This window comes from Oryzias latipes, chromosome 17 (assembly GCF_053564925.1).
Source record: "Oryzias latipes strain Hd-rR chromosome 17, Olatipes_Hd-rR_3.1".
Classification (NCBI taxonomy): domain Eukaryota; kingdom Metazoa; phylum Chordata; class Actinopteri; order Beloniformes; family Adrianichthyidae; genus Oryzias; species Oryzias latipes.
The window spans coordinates 8,868,073-8,890,005 of record NC_136253.1 but is presented as its reverse complement, the minus strand read 5'-3'; positions in this window follow the sequence as shown (position 1 = coordinate 8,890,005).

The window sequence follows — 21,933 nt, the reverse complement described above, 5'->3', positions numbered from 1 at the left end:
CATCTGTGTGTATAAGCATCCATCAGGACGGAGTTTAGTATATTTAATAAGAGCAGCCGATAGGGAGATTGAACTTTGTGTGCTTGTATTCATGCAATGGAAGTTAACACAGGGAAACACGGGAGCTTGTGTTGAGTAGTAAGAGGTGGTGTCAGCATGTATTTGCTTTAGGGCATAGCAAACAGCTCCAACTTACACTTGTCATCAAGACAAAGCCCATCTAGAATGAACGCTAATATTGCTCTGCAGAAAAGGCTAAGATTACACAGAGCCTGGCGTTAACTTTCTTTGACTTCCCAAAGCCATCAAAACTGCTGAAAGAAGTTTAAATAAAATGGTGTGGTTCCCTGAATCTTATTCCTCATTCCTTTGAAAGAGTGAAAAGTCTCTGTGATTTTTGCATAACATTTGTCAGGGGTAAAATGATGGATTCCAGATTGTTTGGAATTCCCTTAAAGCCCATCTCAGATTAGTGTCCCATTCAACATTGATTTAACACACTCCTGAATACTCAAGACAATTAAAATGAAAAAAATGCCTGCATTGGATTCTCACAATAATGCTGATAATGAGTTCATAAAGCACTCGTTGTAAAAAAATGATGGTAAAAATACAAGACGTTGTGCTAACTTCTTTAAAGTGTCCCCAGCCTTTAGAGTAGTCTTTGTTGACCGCTTTTGTACTACTTCCATGTACATTTGGGATATAACATGCATTTACAAGAAACACGTTTGACTTGAACAATACTTGAATGGCACTAAAGGGTGTATCCAGACTGGATACATTTGGTTTGTTCAAAGTTAACCAGAGTTCATTTCCCCCCGAAATCAGGTACAAATTTTCAGTCAGAATACAACCAAGCGGCTATCACACCCATTGTTTGAGGTATCCTCGGTTTGTTTCCAATCGGACTGAGCTACATTCCGCTCTGAGGTTCCTCAGTCTGAATAGGCTCAGTGCTCAGAGCTGAACAGCTGGACAATCCAGAATGTCAGATGTTAGAAATTTTCAATCAGGGAATTTTTCAGTCATTTAGTTTAATACCTCTGTATTTCTCTTCATGAAGTTTTTTCACATTTCTAGTTTTCAGAAACTAAATTAGAGAATAAAGAAAGATGTTTTGGGAACATACAATGAGATTTAGAAACTCGGCTGCCGTAGCCTCACCCAGGTAATGTTGGGTGAAGGCAGGTCACACCCTGGACAGGTCTCCAGTCTGTAACAGGACTAGAATCATGCGTCCATGCACACACAGTCAAACCTAGGGACAATTTAAGTAATCAATTTAGCTATGAAGCATGTTTTCTTTTTACTTTGGGAGGAAACCCGAGCCCCCAGAGAAAACTCGCACATGCACAGGGAGAACATGCAAACTCCATACTAAAGGACCCAGTCAGGACTTGAACCAGGGCCTTCATGCTGTGAGGCAAGAGCGCTAACTACTAGAATCTTTGCTGTCATACTTGCAGCCCTCAGTCAGTAGAGCAAGTCTTTACTAAAAATGGACTCCACCCATTTTTCTTGGTGTCAGCATGGCAACAACCCATAAATCTGGCCATCGGAGCAATTTTCCTAAAACTAATTAAACTTGTTTGTTAAAGCATGATAAGAATTAAGAAACTCCTTAAAGGACAGCTTGATCACATCCTCAGAAAAGAACCTGGTGTCATAAGGGTGTTTCGGGCATTTTCATACATCATCACCTGGGCGAGACAATTTAGGGTGATCAATAGTCAAAGTCAAACTCGGTTAATCTAGTTTTTTTGTCTTCAAGCATTACATCACAATGAAGCCAGAATCATTATCTATGATCAAACATAAAGGACATAAGAATAAACTGGACGATGTTGGTGTGAACTAGTCACGTGATGTCAGTTCTGGTCACTGATGGCGCCCCATCAAAGGTCAGGAAGAAGGAAGGTGTTGCCATAAAATTCAGGCAGAAACCAGGAAAAGACTCTTGGACATTTCATTGGGCTTTGCACACTTGAATGACAGTAAATGTGTTTCTGCACAGGATTGAATGTTGATGCCTGAGTGAAGTTTCAAGAGAGAAAGAGAGGTTAACTCTAAATTCTTATCTTCACAAATGTTTGTGAAGTTTGTAATTTTAATTTAGTTTATATTGTTTTTTTATTGATTTGCACATTTACATTATAGGCAGGTGTTTAATTTTTTCTGTAGCCCCTCTTGAGTTTATTACTGGGATTTCTTCAGTGTCAGATGTAAAATATTCAGTCTGTATAAAATTGAATAAACCAATTTTTTTAAAACTGAAATGCATTTTATTTGAGATCCATTGGCCTCTGTGAATGAACGTGTAATAATAAATGATTAGGCTACCATGTTGGTTTTAGGTATTTTGTCCAACTGAGAAAAAACAAAAACAAAGCAATAGATAACAAGCTGACCATAGATTATTTTGGTTTTGTTACTGGTCCGGCACACTTGAAATCAGACTGGTTGAATGTGGCCCCCGAACCAATATGAGTTGAACACCCCTGCCTTAGACATTCCTTTGCGGTAAGGAAAAACTCTGAAAAAAAAAACGGATTCCAGAAAAAAAGAAGAAACATCAGAGATGCCCACATGAAGGAGTAATCCTCCCACAGGACAGACAGGCGATGTGCCAGAACTCTTAGAGAATAATTTACTTTTCTGACTCTACAACTCCATATTTAAATAGTCCAGCAGATGAGCTTCATCCAGATGGAGTTGGGGGACGGTTGGGGACAAGACAAGCTTCAAACTTCTAGCAGCCTTTTAACTACTAGCTGTTGTTGTTACGTTAAATAATCTCTGAATACTAGCTAGTCTGGCAATAAGCCTGTCCAAAGAGGAATGTTTTAAGACTAGATTTGAATGTAGAAACTGAATCGGCCTCTCTTACATGAGCTGGGAGTTTATTCCATAAAACAGGAGCTTGGTGGCTAAAGGCTCTACCTCCAACCGTACTTTTACTAATTCTAGGAACCACAAGCAGTCCTGCATTTTATGAGCAAAGTGTTCTATTTGGGTGGTAAGGCACTATGAGGTCTTTGATATAGGATAGGGCCACACCATGTAAGGCCTTATAGGTTAACAGGAGGATCTTGAACTTGATTCTAGAAACAACTGGGAGCCTGTAAAGTGAAACTTACACAGGAGTGATGTGATCTCTTCTGCTGGTTCCAGCTAACAATCTAGCTGCTGCGTTCTGAACAAGCTGGAGACTTCTTTAAGGAACTCTTAGGACACGCTGCTAAGAAGGAGTTACAGTAATCCAGCCCGACGTAACAAATGCATGGATGAGATTTTCAGTTTCACTTTTAGATTCAAAGATTTTTATTGTCATTGTATTTCTACAGCGAAATTCTGCTGGAACTCAGCAAAAAAGAAGAAGTAGACATCAAAGAATAAAAACCAATATGAGAATGTAAAATCGGAAAATAAGTTAAGAAGTTTTAAATAAAAATGTCATAATAATAATCAGCTTTATTGCACATTCAGTAGTGTGTTGCACTGAGGGATCTCTGAGATGAATAAGATTTAAGTCAGTGGGAGATGGAAAGCGGGGGGGGGGGGGGGGGGGGGGGGGTGAAGACTTCAGCTCTGGGCAAGAAGCTGTGTTTCAGTTTATTTGTCCTTGTTTTTAAAACCCGGTACCTCTTGCCCGATTGCAGCGGCACAAACAGGGAATGTCCAGGATGGCTGCTGTCCATGCTGATGGCCCGTGCTCTTCTCTTTAGACGCACTTTGTCCATCGTGTCTAGGTCTGGGAGCTCAGCTCCCACAATTCTCTGTGCTGTCTTCACCACCCGGGATAGGTCTAAATTAATAAAGTCATTATCTATCTATCTATCTCTCCTCTCACTGCAGTGCAGCTGCTGTACCACACTGTACAGCCCTGGCAGGGGATGCTCTTCACGGTGCTCCTGTAGAACTGTCTCAGAAGTCCCAGAGCCAGAACCGCCTTCCTCAGCTTCCTCAGGAAGAACAACCTCTGATGGGCCCTTTTTACCAGTTTGGAGGTGTTCAGTGTCCATGTCAGGTTCTTGGAGATGTGCATGCCAAGAAACCTGACAGAGTCGGTCTGTTCCACCTCCTCACCTCTGATGTGGAGTGGGGGTTCTGTTGTTCTCCTGGTCCTCCTGGGGCCTCATTTATAAACGTTGCGTACGCACAAAAGAAGGCGTACGCCACTCTCTACGCAATAATTGTGATTTATAAAAAGCAAACTTGACGGGAAAATGTGCGGTTCTTCACGCAAGCTCTGACCCAGGCGTACGCACAAAAACGGATGAAATGAGAAACGGTGACACCGTCGGCAGAAGGAAGAAACACGTGAAAGTGAAAATGACAATACTGCCTCTCATAAATAACATGAAGACTTCACAAAGCAGGTCTTACAATTAACAGCCTACACCAACACCCACTTAATCGATCAGCAGTGAAACAAACAAAAAAATCAAACGAAAATTACAACAGAAATTCAAATGAACACTTATTTGCAGAAAGAAAAGTGAAATATGTTCTGCAATATTGGCATGTTGTGCAATTCATCCTCATAAAAAATATAGTTAACAGAACGAAATAATGTACAAAACTGATATTCCCGTCAATGTGTCCGTCTGGCGGAGCAGATATAGGTGCAATTAGACAGACAGACAGACAGACAGACAGACAGACAGACAGACAGACAGACAGACAGACAGACAGACAGACAGACGGACATATTAATTGTCCACTAGGGAAAGTTGTTTTCATATTAAAACATTTCTTCATAAGCTACGGAATTATGGTATTCATGCATATGCCTTTAGTTTGTTTTAATTTTGATAAAACAATGTATGGCGTATGTCTCAACGATTCAGAAAGCAACAAAAAATTACATTTGCGCTGATCAATTTCCCATTTCCACGTTGATTATTACCGACATCTGTAGCTTGTCAGATGTAATTAAATGGAGGGAAATAAAATGCCCCATCACAATGCGTAATGACGCACAATGGCTGATCTTGCGCTCTCAGAAGATGTGGCAAATGGAAGAATTCGGAGTGAACGCATCTTTAGACAGCAAGAAGACGTGCTGGCAAACGAGGACGAGTGGCTTATGAGCCGGTTCCGACTTCCTCGAGCCGTCCTGTTGGACCTCTGCGGGCTTTTGGGGGTGTGTCACCCGGTGCATCTGGCACGTCGGTGTGCCCCTGCGCCTCAGTCACCACTCCACCTAAAAGGGATTCCCCAATTATTGCCGCCAGTCTCTTATCAAGAGGGGTCAGCTCCCTCCAAGTGTTGGATCTCCTGTTTGTACCAGTTCTCGTTATTGTGGTCAGCAACGAGGCCCACCACTGTAAAGTCATCCGCAAATTTCACTATGGTGTTGGAAGAGTGGATGGGAGCACAGTCCTGGGTGAAGAGTGTGAAGAGGGCTTGGCTGAGCACACAGCCCTGTGGTGTGCCTGTGCTCAGGATTATGGTGTCAGATGTCAGGCTCCCCGTCCCGACATTCTGAGGCCTGTTGGTCAGGAAGTCCATATACATTACCAGAGCGTGGATGAGAGTCAGAGATTGGAGAGTTTGTTGACCAGCGTATGGGGGATCACAGAGTTGAATGCGCTCCACAAAGAGCATCCTGACGTAGGTGTTTGGCTGCTCGGGTCAAGGCTGTGTGAAGTGTGGTGGAAATGGCGTCCTCTGCAGAACTATTTGCACAGTAAGTAAAGGTTTTTGCAGGTTTTTGGGGCACAGGAACAATGGTTGTGGATTTGAGGCAGGTGGGGTCTGTGGACAACAGTAAGGAGAGGGTGAAAATATTCGTGAACACGCCAGCCAGCTGGTCAGCGAAGGACTTCAATAGGCAGCCCGTCACCCCATCCGGTCCAGCTGCTTTTGCTGTGTTGATCTTTTTCAGGGTGGATCTCACCTGGTGCTGCTCAAGCGTGAGTGTTGGCTCCCCCTCCGGCTGCATCCTGCTAGCGGGCTGCTGCTTCCCTGCTGCTTGTCAAAGCAAGCAAAGAAAAGGTTCAGTGTGTCTGGGAGATCCCCTGACTGACCTGTGTGGTGGTTCTGTTGTAGTCAGTCAGAGTCCTGATTCCTCTCCTCATGCTGCGAGAGTCCTTGTTCCTAAAGTGTCCCTCGATCCGCTGTCTGTAGTTGTTTCATGCTTCCTTAATTCCTTTTTTCAGATTCCTCCAGGCTGTGCTGTATTCCAACTGGTTTCCTGTCCTGTAGGCGGTGTTTCTGGCCTTTAGCAGTGCAAGAACTGTTCCATTAAACCAGGGCTTCTGATTGGAGAATGTTCTGATGGTTTTTTTGGGTAACGCTTCCTCTGCTCAGAACTTGATGTAATCCAGTACAGCAGCCGTGTAGTCTTCCAGGTCAGATCCCTCTGCAAACACATCCCAGTCCGTGACTTCAAAACAGTGTTGCACCCGTACAGTGTTTATGGTGGGTCTGCTTCTGCACCCCACTGGTCTGTAGGATGGGGTCAGTAGCAAAGAGATGTGGTCTGATAGACCTAGGTGAGGGGCTGCTGCAGCTTTGTAGGCTCCCTTGATGTTTGTGTAAGTCTGGTCCAAAATATTGCCATCTCTTGTGGGGAAGTCTATACATTTGCGCAGCGTTGGCAGTGCTGTTTTAAGATCTACATGATTAAAGTCTCCTGCCACATTCATTACTCCCTCTGGATGTGCATTTAGCTTGCTGCTCACAAGGCCGTGCAGCTCCTCTAGCGCTAGCTTAGCGTTAGCCTGTGGTGGGATGTAAACAGCAATAATCTGGACGATTGAAAACTCCCTCTGCAAGTAAGGTGGTCTACATTTCGCTGCCAGATATTCCAGGTCTGGTGAGCAGGAAGTCCTGTTTATGTTTATATCCGCAGCTGTGCACCAGTTATTGTTCATGTAAACACACACGCCTCCGCCTTTCTTCTTACCGGAGCAGGCCGTCCTGTCGGCCCGGTAAATAGTGCAGCAGGCAATCCCGATAGCCTCATCAGGGACGTTGTTGTCCAGCCAGGTCTCCGTGAACACCAACACACCTGCAGATCTTGTCAGAGAATATCCTCAGTCTTATTTCGTCTATATTAATGAAGAGTGTCCAGCAGTTGGACAGGAAGAGACTCGGGAGCGCTGGTCGATGTGGGTTAGCTCTTAGCCTAGCCCGCAGGCCGCCTGTCTTGCCTCGTTTCTGCCATCATAAGAAAGTATATTTCTGATCTTAGCTATATTTCGCAGGTGAAAAAATGCAGTTTTACACGCCTAAGATATGTGAACCTTAAATGATAAATCCTGGTAAAATAAAACCCTTAGGTATCAAACTGAGGAATTGGGAGAGCGTCTCTGAGGTTTTTAGGACCTAGTATTGACCTTTAGCTATTTCTGGGTTCAGGAGGAGGTAATTAATTGTCATCCAGGTCTTGATCTCTCTGATTTAGTTCCTCTATATTGTCATTCTGCTCAGGTTTAATAGATAAATACAACTGCGTATCATCTGCATAACAGTGAAAATTAATGCTGTGTTCCGCAAAATTGATTGTGATTATGAAAAAGAGAACTAAACAGAGTATTTAGTTTAAATGTTTCACATGAGGGTAATTAATCAACAGGGAGATTATCCTCTGCCTCGTTTGAACCACTGAAGAGTTCATTTAAATCCTCAGGAATGTACATAAAGTTTATGCACAAAAAAGTGAAAATCATCTAAATCAAAATACTTTCAGGCAGACACTTCCCAGTGATATTAATTAAAATAACAGTGAAAAGAAACAATAAAATGAAATTGTTTGCCTTGAAGTTTACTCCTAATAAAAAGTAATCTAGCTTTTAACTATCCATCCGACTGTGCGCCTCCCCTCAAAAATATCTTTATTTGGCAAAGAAGACCTTATTTGCAATCTTTTGGAACTGAATGCAATTACAGCTCACTGGAGGGTTCAGCTCTCCCATCTCTCTTTATCTATTTCATTACTTGTATCTATAAAAGCAGAGAAGGGGATCTGAGAATAATAAATAAAAACAAAAGAGCTGAAGAAGACACACAAAAAAGAAAGTAACGCAGAGCCACACCCAGGATGATAGTTTTAATATGTTGTCTGCCACTGCATGAGCTGCTCTGAGAGAATGCAGTGGGTGACTGATGGGAGAGAGGGGAGGAGAAGAAAGGGAGTGGAATACGGAGGAATTTTATGGAAAGGGTTGCAGATGAAATTCGAAGAGATGCAAAAACTCCTTTCAGCACCAACTCTAGTAGGAGAAGATTGAATGCAAATAGAAAAAGATTGAAAACATAGGTGAGAAGAAGAAAAGAGAAGAGGATAATTTCATGCAAGTACATGGATTATCTGACTAGGGACAAAAAAGTTCTGAGATTGTGAAGGAAGTAGAGAGCTAAGGTGTGAAATTAAATCAACTCTTCCTCTGAAAACAACTGGTTTAGAAAGTTTCACATCCCTCCAAACTCAGTTTTGGGTCTTTGCTCCATCTGTTTCCAGTCTTCGCTGCTGCTGTAAGCTCCAGGCCCAGCCCACCACCCTGACTGGGTCATACAAGACTTGCAAAGTACATCTTCCAGATTTACGCCCATGCACACAATCCTGGGAGAGTAGGCTTGACGCCAGAGCACAACATGAACCAGCTGTTCCCCTCTCTTCCCACATTTGACCAATCAGCTTCAACAACTGTGAGAGACTGAGGGGGTAAAAAGTAGTGTTAACTGTAATTTTGATCTTGCATTACAGACTTGAAGCAGCAGATGAGAAGCGATGCTTTCCTGCATCCAGATGTCACAGATTTGCCTGTACTTGACCTACTGGACCAGCTGTTTGTTATTTCATCTATACTAACCCCACAAGGCAGATGTTAATTCAACTGAACCAACGGAATCACTTAACAAATGCTTCATGATGTCATGGTTGTGCATGTAGTTAAGTTGCTCATAAAGCGGCAAAAAAAAGAAATCACAAAAACAATGTTTAGTACTCAGAATATGAAAAAGGATGGAGAGTTATTAAGGGCAAATTCACAAAAAAACGACATAAATAATAAAGACGACATCATGTTCCAGGAAAACAGAATGGTTAGCTACATTAATTTTTCTCACAGAATTTAAAGTTTTTACAATTGTTTACACTTGTGATGGCTGCCTACGCTGCCACCCCATCAGGGCAGTAACCTCCTGCACCACACCCTACATATATCTGTTCACTTTATTTTTTGTGCATATACTTTTAGATTTCTTTTTCAAACACAACACACATGCTTGAACATAAAATGTATTAACATGTTTCAGTTTACTTTATTATAATTTGCTGTTATGCTTTGAGTTACCAGTGCTGGGGGAACCATTGTTGCTGCTGCTGCCATCTGCTGCCGGAACCATCAAGTCAGGCCTGACACAACAATGCATGCCAGTCAGCAGAGGCCTTATATATATCTTTTTGTGTTGCTTTACTTTAGATTCTAATTTGATGTGTTTTATTTTCATTCGTTTGTGTATGTTAATTTACCAAAGGAGGGACTTAAGTTTAGTTTGTTTGTTGTATTTTGTCTTAGCCTTTTTCAGTTCCCCCTTGTGTGTCTAGTTGGTCTGATCAGCCACTATATGTGTTCCCTTGTGTTTTCAATTAGGTAGGTCAGTTTAAGTAAGTTTGTTCTTCTGTTCAGTTTTCATCCGTTACATTTAAAAGCTTGAGTTAATTTTGTTACTTTGACCTCTTTTAAAGGGCCTTTTTTGCCCATTAACATGTTTGTAAAATAAATTTAAAAAGTTTTGATAAAATTGTATGCTCTCCTTGTCTTATACTGCTCGGTCCACCACAACACCCTAAAATAAAAATCTCCACACAATTTGCAAAATTCTACTCCGAGGTGAAAAACACCACCACCGATTTGCACAACATTACACATAATGTCTGCATCACTCTTTTTGCAAAATATTACACACAGTGATTTGTGAAACTAAACAAACATTTCGACACCTTAGACACATAAGGATTGTTATGTTACTTTCTTGTCGTTGCAAAGCCCCGGATTGCCAATGAAGATGCAAATGAATGAATTGGATACTTATATCTATCCACAAGGTGTGGAAGCCCACATGTTCTAATTTGAACACGCAGCACTCAGGTGTGCTGTAAAAGGCAGCAGGTGAGTTCACCTGTATCCATTGAAAATGGAAGAAACTAGAAGAAGAGTGAGAATGACGCTGATGACAGTAGGCCTATCTGTGTACATCCTACCTTTATCTCATACTAATCATGAAGAATGTTGTGGGTTTGTCACTATTTTGTTTTGAGATCGAAATGATCCCTTAAATAATGTCTGGCCGAACATCTAGCACATTCTATTTCCTAAAATGTGTTTTTTTTACAATTTATTTTTTTTATTTATGACAGCAGTGTGAAACTGTCTGCAATGACATATGATCATTGAGGACTGTGTTGGTTAAATGAAAACTAATGGCATTTTCACAAATGTTTTTATATGTTTTAATTTTAGTGTGTCATTTTGCAAACAATCTAGGAATTCTGCAAATTGAGTTTGCTGTTTGGATAATTGTGATTATATTTTGAGAAATTAAACCCGGTTATCAGAATTTGTGTAAACAATTAAAAAAAAAACTGTGAGAGCACAGGTGAATTTATATCAGCCTGTAGACATTTTATAAGGTATCTTAAAACATAATCATCAACACCTATGGTATCAAGGTAAATATACCATAATTTAACGAGAGAAAAAGTGTAAAAGTCACTGGAAGGATGTTTGTTAAGTTGAAGACACTTTGCCTCCGAAGCTACGTTCACACTGCCCTCAGCCCCTCGCGTTCCAGCGACTACTTTCAACGAAAGGTTTATGTAAACGCACGTAAACACATATTTCAGGCTTCGGTGTTTAAAACTCCTGTGTTTACGTGGAGCTACGCCCATTTTTAAGACAGTTTTGGAGCTCTACGTACAAGATGCGTGGCCATTTAATGTATGCTGAAATTTTAACCTGGTTGAACTTTGAACAAACATTGATGAATGAATGACGTTCCTTTTAATTCACGGAAGTCTCGATCATTTAAAAATTGGACATGGAGGAGAAATAATAATTGTGGTTTGTATCCGGCTGGAACAATCTGACACCAAGTCTTTAATATATGGAATAGAGCTGTGGAAAAAAATGCCTTGGGCAGGATTCACGAGATTTGCACATTTTGCTCCAATAACCTAATCTTCCGACTGTAGGTGGCGGTGCCGGGCAGCGGAGCGAGTGGATGGGTTTGCTTGTTATGGCGGCATCCTTGGTAGCTGGCGGGCCGGCAGGCGGAGAGCCGCTGCGGCATAGGGAAGCAGCCAACTCAGGCCTCCTAAATCTTGTGATATTTTTCTTATTTTCATCGAGACAAAAGATAGATCCCCTAGTTTGATTCTTGTTTTTATTTTTCCTCTGTTGAATTAACGTGGGTCACAAAGACATGTATGTAGCAGAGAAAAGCAGCTTTTGCGGCAGGACGGAGAGACTGTGAGTGAACCCAGACATGGAGTTGTGATGACCGATGCTTTTGTAGAACTTTTTAAAATAAGTAAATCCAATCTCTAAAGGCCTGTTCACACCGGGACGAATTTCGTCGGCGAAAATCGCCGGCGTTTAACGCCTCGTGACTAAACAAAGGGCACCAATGAGAGTGTGCACACCGACGCGAAAAAACGCCACGCGTCAAAGCGTCAAAAAAAAAAAACGCCTCGGGTTCGTTTTTTTTTTCGACGCATCGCGTCGAAATCTATTCGACCAATGAGAATGCCGCTTTTGCACACGTGTCTGGAGCTTCTGAAGTTACAGTAAAACACAACTTGGGGGCGCTCAAACACAAAACTTCCTTGCTGAGCACACATACCAGCGAAGAAGATAGACGTCAAGTAGCGTCTACACTGCCGCGAAGAAATAATGACGGACATTCTAAAATATCCCCGAACCAAGCACCAGTTGGAGCTAATGGTGCTTGAAATATTCATGTTTTCTTTGTATTATTCTGACAAGCGCGTAAATACTTGCTCTCTTCTTCTGAGCGAAAAGCGACTTTAAGAAGCGTAAAGTTGCGCAGCGCCACCTTGTGTACAGGAGTATTTCTGTTTACATTAAGCGCCATCTAATGTCAGGGAATGAAATTGCATGTTCGCTCGGCTCATCGTCAGCGAAAATCGCCTGGGTGTGAACACAAAAAACGTGGCGAAAAACGCTGGCGAATAACGCCTGGCGAATATTCGTCCCGGTGTGTACGGGCCTTAAACCAGTGTTTTCAACCTTTTTTGAGCCACGGCACACTTTAACCTTGACAAAAATACCGTGGCACACCAGCATCCAAAATGTAAAAAAAAGGAGAAACTCTATAGTCTGTATTGATCTACAGTCCCTCCACAATCTCACATGCAATTTTGTGATAATAGTGGCAGAAAAAGCTGGAAGCTGCAGCTGCTTTTTTCTGAAAGATGTTATAAAACTGTTTGATGTGTGTTGGTTCTGGTTTCAAGATGTTTAACAACGAAGATTCATTGTGCACTGAGACGCTGTCACTTTAACCCAATGCATCATGGGATATGTAGTGCAAACAGCTGCCGATCGCAGACAGACTCGCTCACTTACTTGCAGTACCCTGTGCCGGCCAATCGTGGGCAAAGGCAGGGTACACCCTGGACAGGTCACCAGTCTGACCAAAATCACACACTCATTTACACCCAAGGATAATTTAGAGAAATCAGCTATTAAGAATGGGGACTGTGGGAGGAAGCCAGAGTCCCCGGAGAAAACAGGGAGAACATTTAAACGCCACACAGAAAGGTCCCCCATTGGTGATTCTGTTTCAAGTCCCCAGCTGGGACTTGAGCTGGGGCCTTCTTGCTTGAGGCAAGAGTGCTAACCAGTTTCGTGCATATGTGTTACGGAAACTCAGCTATTGATTATGTGAATAGTCAAAGAATCATGGTATGTCAAAGAGCACTATGTAGGTGCTAGCTGCGACATCTTTGGGGTTAAAGGGTTAATTTGGAGACTTCTTATCCTTTATTTTTTATTTTATTTTTTTACTTGTCCTGTCCAACAGCTGAGCAAACAGATAAGAGCTGAAACCTCTTGTGTTGGACAGAATTTGCTATTACAACAGGGGGTTGTAAATCCTCTGATAAAAAAGGTGTATATTTGTATAAACCCCTTTTGTAATTTAGGATGAACTTTATTCATATTAATTATATTTGGAACCGTTTTTTGGGTCCTTAAGTGATGTTCTGCCAGTCTGGTTTTTTATTTTACCAATTTTTTATTTGAACCACTGACTGAAAAGAACAGCCCTGTGGTCTTACCTTGCAGACTGGTCTTTTTGTATTAGAATGGACCTTTACTCATCCAATTCAATTAAATTCAATTTTATTTATAAAGCCTAATATTTACAACAACAGTCCAAGTGTTACCCCCTGAAGTGGGGGGTCCCTCAGGGGTCTGTTCTGGCCCCATTGCTATTTCCTGTTTATTTGCTGCTATTAGGAATGCTGTTTCGGAAGCATAAGGTGAACTTTCCCCTTAATGCAGACAACTGCCAAATTTATGTTCCTAAAAGTAAGGGACCCGACCGCACGATTAACAAAATAAATCACTAGGTCATGGATGTTGGCCAACTTGCTTGGCCTAAATTAAAGCAAAACTGAGGTAATTGTGTTTACCCCCTGTGGTCTGGGTAGGATCAAGTCTTTAATATCCAAAACGAACCTTGAAATTGTCACCCATGCCTTCATGTTGTCCATACTGAATTATTGCAGCTCTCAGGATGCTGGGTTACCCAACACTTTAATAGCCAGGCTGCAGTTGGTCCAAAATGCAGCAGCCAGATTTGTTTGTGGGGCAAAGAAGGTTGACCACATAACAACAATCTTGGTTTCTTTGAAATGGCTGCCAATGCAATACTTAGTTTTTATTAAAATTCTGGTCCTTATTTTTAAGACCCTGGCAGGTACGGCACCTTCTTGCCTCTCCAGTCTGCTTTTAAAACATTTCCCCCTAAAGTCCTTACGCTCGGGGGGGCCGTGCGTTTGCTGTGTTGGCTCCTAAACCATGGAATCAGTTGCCACCGACAATTAGAGAGGTCATGGTCTTAGAAAGTTTTTAAAAAGTATTGTTCCTTCATTTAAGCGCTTTGGCATCAGCCTTGCCCTCTTATTACACTGGTTTTAATCTGGGTTTTTATTTGGTTTCATGATTTTTATTCTTTTCTATTCAGGTTTCTACAATGTTTGAATTTGTTTTGTGGTTTTTATTCATTTATGTCTTATGATGTCTTATTTACAATGTTTTGTTCTCCCTGTGTACAGGACTTTAGGTCTCGTTGGCTGGTGGTGGGAGGTGCTTTATAAATAAATAAATGATATTGATGATGATGATATAAGCTCAGCATGATATAAGCTGATATAAGCTCAGCATCTTGTCACCTGCAGAAGTTCTCGGATGACTCTGCCGTTGTCGGACTAATCATGGATGACAATGACAGAGTATAGAGAGCTGATTCAGAACTTTGTGGACTGGTGCCAGCGGAACTTCCTCCAGATTAATGCAGGGAAAACCAAGGAGCTGGTGGTAGATTTTCGCAGGCATACACACTCTACATTAGCACCGGTGAACATCCAAGGAAGGGACATTGAGAGAATGGATTCATACAAGTACTTGGGTGTTCACCTCAACAATAAACTGGACTGGTCACACAATACAGAAGCACTGTACAAAAAATGACAGAGCAGGCTTTATCTGCTGAGGAGACTGAGGTCTTTTGGAGTGCAGGGACCACTCCTAAAGACCTTTTACGACTCTGTGATGGCATCAGCCATCTTTTATGGAGCGGTCAGCTGGTGCAGCGGCATCTCGGCAGCGGACAGGAAGCGACTGGAGAAGCTGGTGAAGAAGGCCAGCTCCGTTCTGGGGCTGCCTTTGGACTCAATACAGGAGGTGGGAGAGAGGAGGATGATAGCTAAGTTATCATCCTTGATGGAGAATGACGCCCACCCCATGTATGATTCTGTGTCCTCACTGTGCAGCTCCTTCAGCGTCAGACTGAGACATCCTAAGTGTCTGAAGGAGCGACACCGCAGGTCGTTTCTACCTGCTGCCATCAGACTTTACAACCTTAGCTGCTCCCAGTGAACCACGTCAAACAACATCATCGACTCAGTCCTATCTTACCCTGTGCAATAACCGATCATATGATCATCCTGTGCAACATTTTGGAATGTATGTGTGTATATTGTGTATATAGGAGTTTATACTTATTCCATAGTCTTTTTTTTCTTTTATATACTGCTCTCTGTTCCTGTACTGCTGCTGCAATAAGGAAATTTCCCCATTGTGGGACTAATAAAGGAATATCTATCGATCTATCTATCTATCTATAAACATGTACGCAAAATGACAACAGCTCACATGCACATACTAAGGCGTACAAACCAGCACATGTAAAACATTTTATTTAGTCACGCATACTATTTGTGCAAAGGTGAGCAGACACCTGTGCTCAAGGAGGACGCCCAAGAGAAGTGGGGGTCACCAATGAGTGTTGTAAACATGGCCCGACCAGGCTCACCCACTTTTGGAATTTTGGTAAGGCCAAGCGCTCAAGGGCAAGGACCAGAACCTGCACCACAGGGACATGGACACCCCCAGATCCAGATGTGATTGTATCCCGGCTCGTGGTCTTGCCAGAGGACTCAGGGATCCCTCTCCCTGTATGGAGAGAACCAGTCACTAGGTTGTTGGAGCTTATCCTAAGTACTACTGGATGAAGACAGGATACATCCGTAACAGGTAGGCAGTCTTTTGTTGGAACACACTCCCATTCACACCTTGGGACAATTTAGAATCTTCAATTAACCTGTGAAGTCTGCCCGGAGAAAACCCACACATGCACATGGAGAACATGCAAACTCCACACAGATAGGACACAGTCAGGGTTCAAACCAGTCTTCTTGGAGTGAGGCAAAATTGCTAACCACTACTCCACCATGCACTTACTCAAAATACAAAACTTCAGGCTTTGTCGTCCAGAAACTGCTAAGCATCCTTCAGAGGCCGTCACAAAAATATTTGTTTTACCTAAAGGAAGAGACTTTAAAAAACAAAACAAAACTTAGAGAATGCTAAACAAGCCATTTATTATGCTAACTTAAAACTTCATAGATTTGAATAGAAAGAAAACTCAATTTTTTTATATGCCAAAATGTTTTTCTTTTTTTATTTTCCATAGATTTTTTCTGTTTTTCATCTGATGTAATGTGGTGTATCAACTCTTTTTTGCTAAATTTTCACAAACATTTTTTATTTTGGCTACAATAAGTGCAGCCTGCAGTTACTGAGGTTAACTCAGGAACTCAATTCACAATGTAGAACCTGGATCTCAACTTTAGGTCTTTCAAAAGATAAGATATCGAAACCACATGCCCATGCCAACAGTTTCCACATTGTTAGGATATGATATACTTTTAAATCTTATTCTTTTAAGGTTTCTTTGCTGGTTTCTGCAAGTTGCCAGTTTTTTTTTTAAATGAGGACCCAGCATTGCTGCTGATTCTGCATCCGTTTGCAGCCCTCTCCTCAGTGTGATTTTGTCTCCTGTCAAGTCTCTGTCTTTACACGTCTTTACAGTGCTCCCGGTTAACCGGTGATACTTGTGCTTCTATCAGCACTCCACTGTCTTTTCAAATTCAGGCTTCCCTGGGGTCTGTGGGTGGCAGCCTAATCAGCCTAATCAGAATTCCCTCCTCTGGGAGCCAGTGCCGTACGAAAGTGGCTGTCTGCTTGTGTGTGTTCTTGCACAGGATAAGCATAAGAGGATAGAGCTGAAAGGTCTCATATGTTGGGGCCGAGACACGCTTCAGAGATAGTTCTTGCTGTGTCGTGCAAGATTTAGTCTTGACAGAGCAGGAATGTGGCGTGGCATTAGATAGGAGTAAAACCTCAGCCATGCAGAACTCATTTGGTTTATAATGCGTGTTATTACCTAGCTGCAGAGTTGCAGTTAAAACTCTAACTCATGACAGTAGATTTTTTTTATAGTAAAAAAGTATGTTTGGTTACTTCTAAATGTGCACAAGCATAATCCTGATTATGAATCCAAACACACGCCCCTGGGATAGGCTCCGGCAGCCCTGTGACCCTGAAAGGGACAAAACGGGTTTAGAAGAGAGCACAGTTTTGTTGTGTCTGCTGTTGTTATTCCAAAATGTAATTCCAGAAATCCAAATTACAAACATCTGCCGTTTGGACCAGGCAGCTGTTAAGACCTGTACTTATACTGTTGCCCCAGCACAAAGTCCCTGATAAGCCATAGAGAATGGATGAATACCTGGATGATGTTGGTGTAGATTTACAGTTATGGAGATTAGGCAAAAGTCTTAAAAGTTCGAAAATCTGGTATTTTTCATGTTTGTGTTTCCTTTAGAGATTTCCTTCTGATCCTGAATGCCTCTTTAGTTCTGGTTGACTGATGGGAAGTTTCAGTTTTGTGTTTCAATGGTTGAAGTAAAGTTTTGTTTGTTTGGTCCTGCTGTTTATCTATTCCAGTTCAGAGATTGGTCCTACTGGTATCTCTGAGTCACATTCAAAGGGAAACTATTGGCCAATTAAAACAAATTTGCAAATGAAAAAAAAGGTTCGGATTTCTTTGGTTGTGTCTGAATTCCTTCATTACTCATCACTTTGTGCACTATGTAGGGCATTAGGCGTTTTTTTTCAGTGTCCAAATCTATAGGAAAACGTAGTGCCCTAGAAATTTCCCAGAAGTCTATGAAAAACCAGTGGGCATCAATGCTCATTAAATGGGCAGGACTGGGACGCAGAAACCCAGCGTTAATTTCCCAGTGACTCAATTCGACACACATGGATCACTGAATGCTTGGAGCTATACAGCATCAACAGGACTTTAAAAGCCATAGAACACAGCTTTTCTGCATATGTCTAAGCCCCCTGAACCACAAATAATCAACAAGACTGGCACTGGGTACCAATTCAGAAATGGAGGCCACCATCAGTTACCTACTCTACATGGATGACATCATGCTATATGCTAAAAGACCCACAGGCAACAAGGAATGCTGCAACAGCCAAATACCTCTTACTCGTTGGAGGTAAAGCAAGTCCTGAGAAGCCAGCTCAATGGCAAGTACAAGACAATAACAGTTAACCCCTGGCCAGATGGCCAAAGGAAGATATGTCTACCTGGGCTCCAACCCAAATCCAGCATCTTGAGACTGTATGCTAACCGCAAGGAAGGAGGTTGAGGACTACTGAATGGCATGAAAGCCACTTTCCAGGATGAATCATCCAAGATCAAGGCCCCAACTGACAGTATGCTCTTGAATGTCTCGGGCAATGGAGAGCAGAGGATGCGGTGCTGGAGGACAGATCACCATGGGAGGACAAGACCAGTGGGATGTGTATTAAGTCAATTCAGTCTCAATAATCAGAAATCCACACAAACTGTTTCACAAATACACACGCTCTGATTCACAAATATATATTTATGCAAATGTAACACCCTTTTTCTTAACCCTTGTGCTATCTTAGATGACCCCATCCTTACATTGACGTGTTCTCCCTACTATGACAAAGGTGGATAAAGGTGGTAAGAGTTCATGTAATTCATGGACACCAGTGAGGTTCACAAATCATTGAAGAAAAAAGGTTCAGCGCACTGTCTAGTGGGTCTAGATCAGTGTTTTTCAACCAGTGTGCCACGGCACACTAGTTCCCTTCTCTGCCTCTGTGCCGGTCCCAAGCCCAGTTGCTTTGAGAAGGTTGCGTCAGGAAGGGCATCCGGCGTAAAATTATTGCCAAGTTTACCATGCGACTCGTTCGCTGTGGCGACCCCTGATGGGAAAAGCCGAGAGAGAAAGAAGTGCCGCGGCACACTAGTGTGCCGTGAGAGATGGTCAAGTGTGCCGTGGGAAATTGCCATCATTAACTGATCTAAAAACATTTTCCATCTCCATGATTTCAGCTCTCTGTTAATCCAAACAGGCCCTGATAAAACACTGAGGAGTTAGGAATATAAAAGATCATAAAATACTTTTTCTTTGCGTTTATTTTATTTTATTAAAGACATTTTGATAAGGTACCGCGATTCAGCTGCACCTTCGGCTGTATTTTGGAAAAGTCCCGTCCCTTTAACTGTCTCCACCAATCATTCTTGAAGGCTTAATCACATGTCATCAGTCTGACCAATCAGAAGTGGTTAAATTCTTCACTTCCTTGTCCCGATTTAGCTCGTAAAGTCGCTCAGTTCTAAAAAAAATAGCAGCTAAAGCTCGTCTTTAGCGGTGTTGCTTTCCACAGAATCCGGTATCACATCGTGGAACAAGTGAACAAAACAATGAAGCTCCGAAAAGCGATCTCCGCCGGCCGTTTTATGCACTACATCTCCCATGATGCATTGGGTTGTGAGAGTGACAGCGCATACGGAGATCTGTTGTTAAACGTCTTGAAACCAACGAACACACATCAAACTGTTTTTAAATCTTCTAACTTATCTTTTATTGCATCTTTTAGAAAAAAAACAGCTGCAGTTTCCAGCTTTTTCTGCAACAATTATCTCAAAAATGCATGTGAGATTGCGGAGGGGCTGTAGATCAATACAGACTATGAGTTTCTCCCTTTTTTTTTTTTTTTGGATGCTGGTGTGCCGCGGGATTTTTTTTAAGGTTAAAGTGTGCCGTGGCTCAGAAAAGGTTGAAAAACACTGGTCTAGATGACCCCACTCCCAATGTTTAAGTGCCTAGGATAGTACAAGGGTTAAGCTACATAACCACTCTCTGATTTGGTTTGTTCTGTGGAAGCTAACATGTCCCAAATGATCACATAAATGTGATGTGTGGGCCCTGGATGGTGTTGGATGTCTTTCCTCTAGGAAGGTGAGGAGATGTTGGGTGTTGTAAGACCCAAGGACAGCATGACGGTGGACAAGCCCCTCCAAACCCATGGCTGCACAAGGAGTAATATTACCCCCCATTGGCCAGGAACCTCAGTGATGGCTTTTTGGCCAACGATGTTACGGCCTCTTCGCCTTCGTTTCTGCAGGGTGAAGCCAGCCTCATCTAGGAAGAGGTACTCATGAGGTCAGGCCATCGCATACAACTGTAATATCCTTTGTGAAAATGTGAAAGTGCACAGGTGTTCAGAACAACAGTCAATCAGGTAGCACTGTATTGTCCAGAAGTAATGTAGGCCTCTGAGCAACACAGTATGTCCACTAACTGTACTGTGAAAATGGATGTATACTTACTTGCACATACTCGTAACGTAGGTACTTGTGTTGCACAGAGTTGCGTTCAAAGGCACCCTATAGGCCTGTTTCATCCGCATCTTTTGGCGCAGAGAATTCGATCTGTTGTGGCCAAGCCGACATCATCATTGATCTCAAAGTTTACATTTTCTGCAATGACTGTGTGTCTGATCTCACTGTTCTCACAAACCATATCCACAATTGGGGTTTCTAGTGCTGCTGTAAATATGGCAACCCTCCCACCTCTATGTGGCAGTCTTTCAACTCCAATGATAGAAACATGTGTTGTCAATTGACATGTTTTACAATACAGTAACAAATGGTTTGAAACCAATTGACTACTGTCACAGTCTTGTAAAATTGTATTGTGACAAAGAAAGCAATGGAGTACAATACCTGTTGTGTTTTCTGAATGCCCTTATAATGGTGGCCAAGATGAATCTACTCAGGTTTGGACGGACTCTTGGTCCTGCTTCAGCTATTGTCATCCCATGGACAATGACTTGGTCAATGAGTGATGCTCGCATCTCGTCCGTAATGACGGTGTGAGGTTGCCTGCTCCTCTTCCTCCTCTTATTTGAAACTACTCTTCCTCGTCGGCCTGCTTCTCTTCTTCTTCTTCTTCTTCTGGCCAGCTCTTCTCCCTCCTCTAACCTGCATTCCTCTTCCCCTGACTCCACCTTCATCCATTCTGCTTGTTTAGAATCTTCAGGAAACTTTGCACTCTGAACTTGCTTTTATACATGTGGTCACAGCATTTGTAACAACTTCCTATGATTTTGAGTCACTGTGTGTAATGAATGGCGCCAAGTGTGTTCATTGTGTTCAAATATTGCTGACTAGGGCAAGCATTGTGCATCACATGAGTTTCCGTTTGAGAATATGAGCAGAGTTATTTTGCAACTTGTGTTTCAGCAAAAAAAGAAAGTGTTAATATTTATGAGAATGGAGGATTGTGTTTTTTGATTTGTGTCCTCAGGTGAAATGTGTCTATGATATTGGAAAATGATGGCTAGATTTAGTAAATGGATTTAGACAACTGGTCATTAGGTTTGGGGGATTGGCTTTTGTGTTTTAAGATTTGAGAAAAACTGAAATACCCAAAATTTAAGACAATAGTATAGCCCCAAATAAAAAACATTGCTCAAACATGTCAATACTATTTCCACCATTAGCTGCAATGGCAGCTTGACAGGGACGTCTCGTGCTCCTCACTAGCCTCATGATGTTGTTCAGAGGTAATGTTTTTCACTGAAGTGCGACATACGGTTCTGCCAGGTCACTTGAGGGTGGGGTCTGATCATCCAGTCTCTGTATGAGCTGGTCGGACGTGAGAGGATTATGTATGCCCCTCGTCAATTGCCTCTATACTCTGAAAATCAGTGGAGTGAAACAAACACTGTGTATATGACATCCACCTGGGTTTTAACAACATCCTTAACTTATTGTGATTACTGCATATTAGTATTGATCATTTACAACACCTGTCTGACTTCATTCCTGTTGGTAGTCAAATACAGCACTTAAAAGCGACAGTTAGTTCACTGGCCTCTAGTCTGTTCCTCCTTAATTTAAACCAGAAGTAAGCCATTTAATTATCTCCCTCTTCTTCTTATGAGCACCTAAGTGTCGAATCGATGGGTGAGCAGCGTTAAAGGAGAT